This window comes from Lepidochelys kempii, chromosome 8 (assembly GCF_965140285.1).
Source record: "Lepidochelys kempii isolate rLepKem1 chromosome 8, rLepKem1.hap1, whole genome shotgun sequence".
In the NCBI taxonomy this organism is placed as follows: Eukaryota; Metazoa; Chordata; order Testudines; family Cheloniidae; genus Lepidochelys; species Lepidochelys kempii.
In genome coordinates this window covers 102,137,078-102,143,467 of record NC_136387.1, presented here as the reverse complement: position 1 = coordinate 102,143,467, position 6,390 = coordinate 102,137,078, and positions in this window count along the sequence as shown.

Here is a 6,390-nt window from a genome sequence, read left to right as displayed (position 1 = left end):
GGTATCGCCCATCAGCTGTTGGGAGGGGTCCCCGGGCCGTATCCAGTGGCAACGGCGGGGGCGGGGTAGCTGAGTGGTTTGCGCATTGGCCTGCTAACCGCAGGGTTGTGAGTTCAATCCTCGAGGGGGCCATTTAGGGATCTGGGGCAAAAATGGGGGATGGGTCCTGCCTTGAGCAGGGGGTTGGACTAGGGGACCTATCCTGATATTCTGTGAACGCACGGCAGCGCGGGGCTGTATCAGACTTCCAGGGCGAGGACATCGGGGTGTTCTGATGTGGCTGCATTGTGTGATGCAACGGTGACATCACAGCACCACGTGCGTCCCGAGGGACTTCCGCCCCGACCCATGACAAATTCTGCGCACGCTCTTTTAAAATTCTGCAAATTGTATTTGTCAATAAATGAATGTGGGGGCTCCAGCATGGCGTGCACGGGCCACTGGCTGCATGGAGGCGGGAGATCACCCTGCGTTCCCCCATGGGACAGGGACTTGGCAGTGAGGTGGCACCCACCCCTGACACAGTGTGAGGTCCAGGTCTGCCCCACAAACACCCCAGGGCCCTGCCCCTCTGCGCCTGGCACAGCGGGTGTGGGCAGGCAGGCTCAGCCCATCAGGATGCAGTGGCAGAGGGCTTAGTGCGGGGGGGGGGATCCATCATCCAGGTGTGGAGAGAGAGGGCTGTGTGTAGGGCAATCTGGGTGTGGCTGGCTCAATGCGGGATCTGGATGCATTGGGGCTCATTGGGGGATTCCACATGCAGGGGCAATGGGACTCTGCAGAGGGGTCCAGATGAAGGTGGTTGGCACTCTGCAGGGGAGGTCTGGGTGTGGGGGGCTCAGCGGGGAGTCCAGGTGCTGGGGGAGTGGGGCTTGGTAGGGTGGGGGCAGTGGTGAATTCCTCATAATTTTCTGCAGGGAAGCAAAGAAATCTGCGTGGGGGACATGAATTCTGCTTGCATGCAGTGGGGACACAGAATCCCCCCAGGAGTAATCACAGGTGTTCTCGTGTGGCTATATAATCCAATACCATGATGACATCACAGCATCACGTGTTTCCTCATGTATCTGAACAGATATCATACAGGAACACGCAGGCTCCCACTGAAGCCTTGGCAGGACACCTGAACCTTTTTTAGATCTGTTTTTTAACCTCTGTCTTCCTCAAACTATTTGCCACCTTTATTGATAGCGGCTCTCCATTCAGATCTGTCTGTGGCCATGGCTTTGAACTTATCAATATCTATGCCGCGTGCGGTGAGATTCTGCTTGAGGGTGCATTTCCACTGACCACCCTTCCAGGGTTTCCGGGCTTCAGCTCACCATCAAAAACTATTTTGGGGAGCCTATCGTTGCCCAGTCCAATAACACCACTTCTCCATCTAAGCTGACCATTGCTGGGTGTTTTTGCTTTTTTCAAGGATGTTAACGTTTGAGACTGTGTCTTGCTAGTGGACCTTCACAACAGAGCAGAGACAGCACATGTGAAATGTGGGAAGATGGGGCTCAGTCCACCTCCTGTCACAAAATCTCTCGCTAGAGCTAGGGGCCCATGGACTAGACTTAGTGGTATAGTTTGGCTGAATTGCTCACCGAATTGCTCTCAGTGCCGTACGTGCTCTGTGGATCAGTGGAGGGTTTCCGTCTCAGCCTGTGTGGCTTTGCTTGCCTGTGCTCAACTCACAAGAGCAATGCATGGTTTCTAAAGTGAATTAGATTTAAAGCCTTTCAGAGCAGCAGCTAGATACAAGACAGAGTTAGTTATTGGGTTACATTTCACTTGCACTAGAGTAGCTGTTTCTAATAAGGAGTACATAACTACGTGAGTTTTTAATCTTTTCTCTTAGCTATCCTCAGAGACGGCCCAGGCCTGCCAATAGTGGGGGGTGGAGCGGCAGAGTGAGGGCAGCCGGGTTCAGCAATCTGTGTGAGCATGCTCCGTGCAAGCCAAGAAGCAAATCGGAGAGGTGGGAGGGGGAACACATGACCCCGGATGCCCCCCTCCCCACACAGGTCACCTCTGTTACCCCTATAAATAATTACAAGATAAGGGCTCAATCTAGGAATTTACTTAGCAAATGTAAAGCAAACAAGAAGAGACCTTTCTTATGCAGTGTCTAGTTATTGCAGTAGGATGTCAGTATAGCAAACACCAGGGCTGGATTTAAATAAACAAGAGCTTGACAAGGTCTTAACTGATCATATAGTTTCAGCTGTTCACGCTAGATTATAAAGTAATCAAACTTTATGGCTTCAGGGAGAAAGGTGAATAACCAGCTGCAGGAGACAAGAAGTTTTTTCCCCCTCTTTGTGTGTAACTTTAAGGGTATGTCTGCACACACACATGCAGGAGGTGGGCAGGTGTGTGCCGTATGGGACTGTGCCTTCTTCTGAAGCATCAGGTACGAGCCCTTGCTGATGTACACAAGCCAATAATCTATTCTGATATGGAAGGAGGCAGAAAAGCAGACCAGATGGAGCTGGGCTCTATCCTGTGTGACAAACCCTGTGTTCTTTGTAGATATTTGGGAATGAAAATAGAAGGCATCACCCTGACAAAGAGATTCTGTATATCGCACACATGAAGTATCTGCAGTCCAATGGCATATATGTCTTTAACACATGGTTAGCTGGCTCCATTCTCAGATAATTCACCTCAAGCATCCCTGACACCACCCCACTGAGGTCAACTCTCTTTGTAACTCATTATTCTACCATCATGATGAAAGGTTGGGCTGGAACAAGCTGGCCCTGGTAAAGCTGTGAGACTGTCTGTGCCAGCTTTCCTATCAGAGATGAATTTGCTAGGGCCCGTCACCCACAACCAATGACCTTCTCTGAACAAGTGTGAAGCAGTGGAGACACAATGAGGATCTAGTTTTTAACCACTCTATTTATTCGTGTTACATCAGCAACACAAAGGTAGATTGCTGTGGATAGGGTCTTGAATCAGCAAGGGTTACACGGTAATACAATGGGATAATTCCCACATATATAATCTGGACACAAATAAAATCAAAACTAAATAAAGCACTACTCACATTCTTCTTACTGCTAGTGGACGCATAGGACTGTATTGTGGCTCTAATTATATTTAACAAGGGAAACTCCTTTTCCTCCCCTCCCCCTGCACTTCCCTGAGCCATCCACTCTTCCCACCCTGTGATTGGATTGGAGATGTAGGAGTGTAAAAGCAACAAAAGGCTATATACCTCACGGTCAGTCCCCCTCATCCATCCATCTTCATATCTTTCTTTCTCTCTTCCCTCTCTGCATTGCCACACACCTGATCTGTAGGGTTGCCAGACTTCCCCGATTGTCCTGGAGTTTCCAGGAATTAAAGATTAGTCTTTCATTAAAGATTATGTCATGTGATGAAACCTCCAATTGTATTCTCTTAGCCCTTTATAATATCCCCCTGACCCCTTCCCATCTGCATCTGATTATCGAACAGGGCTTGCCGGCTCCAGGCCTCCTGGCTCTTCAAGGGGCAGAGCAGCTTGTTATAACATCCAAAGCATGCAGACACCCTGTATAACCCCCTATTGTAACATGGTGTCATGAAATTATTGCAGTGGGCAATTATTACACAGTGACAAAGAGCATTGTTTCCCAGGCTGTTGTAGTCTGTAGCACAGATAGCTTGTTGAAAGTAGGTAGAGCCAGATGATCACTGCAAGAAGCATCCAGCAAAGCAAATCATTTGCCTGTGGTTGTGATTGTTTTCCCCATGACAGGGCAGGAATTTGAGGTGTTGTCAGGGTGAATAAGCAGAGGCATGTGCAGAAGTGAGTCAGGATTGTCCATGGAGGGTGTATGCCACGGCGCTAATCACCTGTGACAACTGAACTTGATAAATAGATTTCTATTGCTTATTTATTCAGATTTATAACACTATGGATAAAAGCACCTGGCCTAGGCCTTTGCCAACAGTTAAAAAACCAATCAATCCAAAGTAAAGTCAGCAGCTATGCTCCATGCCCCTATGCCAAGGCTAACAGTGCACAGGAGAAGCCACACCCAACAATTCTCACACTCTGCCACATAAATGATAGTTTCTAGGGTGTCCCTCCCTCCACAAAGGCCTGGCTGAATAAATGGACTTTGCAGCCTGCCCACATCTGAGCCATTTCAGACTAAGGGCTCATCGACACTTGAAAGTTGGACCACGATAACCATGTTGGTTAAGGGTCTGGTTTTTTTACTGATATAGTTCTACTGGTACAAGCCCAAATGAAGACACAGTTATATCAGTATAAAAGTGTCTGATACTAATATAGTTATTCCTCTTCCCTTACAGAAATAGCTATAACTAAGCACCTTTAGGGCTTGCCTACACTTACGTTTTATAGCGCTCTAACTTGCTGGCTCAGGGGTATGAAAAATCACCCCCCTGAGTGCAGCAAGTCTGAGCGCTTTAAAGAGCTAGTGTAGACAGGCTCTGAGCGCTGGGAGCCATGCTCCCAGAGCTCGGAGCTAATCCCCTCGTGGAGGTGGATTACCAGGAGCGCTGGGAGAGCACACTCGCACTCCAAAGCGCTGCCGTGGGAGCATTCCCGCTGCAGCGCTTTGAAGTTTCCAGTGTAGACATACCTCTACTCATGCCCATATACTCATATAACGCCCGTACCACTTCAGCTATACTGGAATCATTAAAGTAGCACAACTTTCTAGTGTAGACATGGCCCACATGGAGAGTAAGTTCCAGACAGGGCAGCTTGGAGATTTTCCATCAAAAGAGGCTTTGTAACTAAATTAAATTTTCCACAAAAAGTATCCGCTTTCTGTGGAAAATGTCAGCTTTTCATTGAAAAGCTCAGAATCCCAATACGGGAAATTTTTGGACTGGAAACTAAAGCTTTTCAGGTTTTTTGGCAAAAAGTTGAACTTTTCATTAGAAACCAGACCCATCCCCCAACATTTTCCTACTAGTTGTAATACCCCTGGAGGACCTCACAGAGGATGGTCTGCTGGTTACTTGCCACCAGTGATGAAGTGGGAATGTTCTGTAATATTTTTAGTAATCCTATGTGTGCCTTAGTTTCCCTCTGTGATTTCCATTGCTCCACAGCGGGCTAAAAACGGTTAAAGATGCTCTTGGAGTGGAGCAATAGGCATGAGGTGTTTGTGTCACCTAGCTGTCTGGGATGGAATGAATGGGCTATTAAAGGAGTGGCTGAAACCGACCCAAATCTATGGTGAATCTGAGACGACAATGGGAACCCCACTGGCCAGAACATTCACACCTTACAGCAGCCAACCAAGAGGAAGGAATTTCCCCCCTCCTCCCAACAGTGAAGGAGAGCACAGGTCCCCACTTAAAAGCAAAGGGAAAAGGTGGCTGGTGGCTGGGTTAAGCTCAAACCTTGAACTGACAAAGGGCTTGGCTACACTAGCAAGTTACAGTGCATTAAAGGAGCCCCGGGCGCAGTAGCTCACTACGCGTCCACACTGGCAAGGCACGTAGAGCGTTCTGACTCCGCCGCTGGTCCGCTCCTGGTACTCCACCTCGGCTAGTGGAATAACATTTGGTGTGCCCCCGCTGGAGCGCCACGGCGCCAGTGTGGATGCCCTGGTCCTATAATGTGCTCTGATCGGCCTCCAGAAGTTCCCACAATGCCTGTGCTAGCCACTCTGGGCATCACTTTGAACTCTACTGCCTTGCCCTCAGGTGACCAACCGTCAGACCCGCCCTTTAAATTGTCTGGGAATTTTGAAAAATCCCTTCCTGTTTGCTCAGCCAGGCGTGGAGTGCTCTCAGCGAATCTTTCCAGGTGACCATGCCTCCACGCGCCAGGTGAGCCTCAGTATGGAGCAATGGCGAGGTGCTGGACCTCATAATTTTGGAGGGAGGAAGCTGTCCAGTCCCAGCTGCGCTCCAGCCATAGGAATTACGATACCTTCGGGCAGATATCAAGGGACATGATGGAAAGGGGCCATGATCGGGACACACTGCAGTGCAGGGTTAAAGTGAAGGAGCTGCGGAACGCCTACCGCAAAGCCCGCGAGGCAAACAGCCGCTCTGGTGCTGCCCCTGCGACCTGCCGTTTCTACAAAGAGCTGGACACGATACTTGTGGACGACCCCACCTCCACTCCGAGGACCACCATGGACACTTCAGAGCCCAGTTCAACAAGGTGGGAGGAGGAGGAGGAGCAAAGCAGGAGTGAGGGTGCTGAGGCTGGGGGAGACACCCCGGCATCCCTAGATGCATGCAGCCAGGAGCTGTTCTCATGCCAGCAGGAAGGTAGCCAGTTGTGGCGGCCGGTGCTTGGGGAAGGACATCACCAGAGGAGGTTCCCAGTCAGCGGTTTTTATTTTGGGAAGGAAGTTATTCGGTGCAGGCTCTTGGGGTGAGGAGGGTATGGGCTGCATGCATGCCTAGATGCGG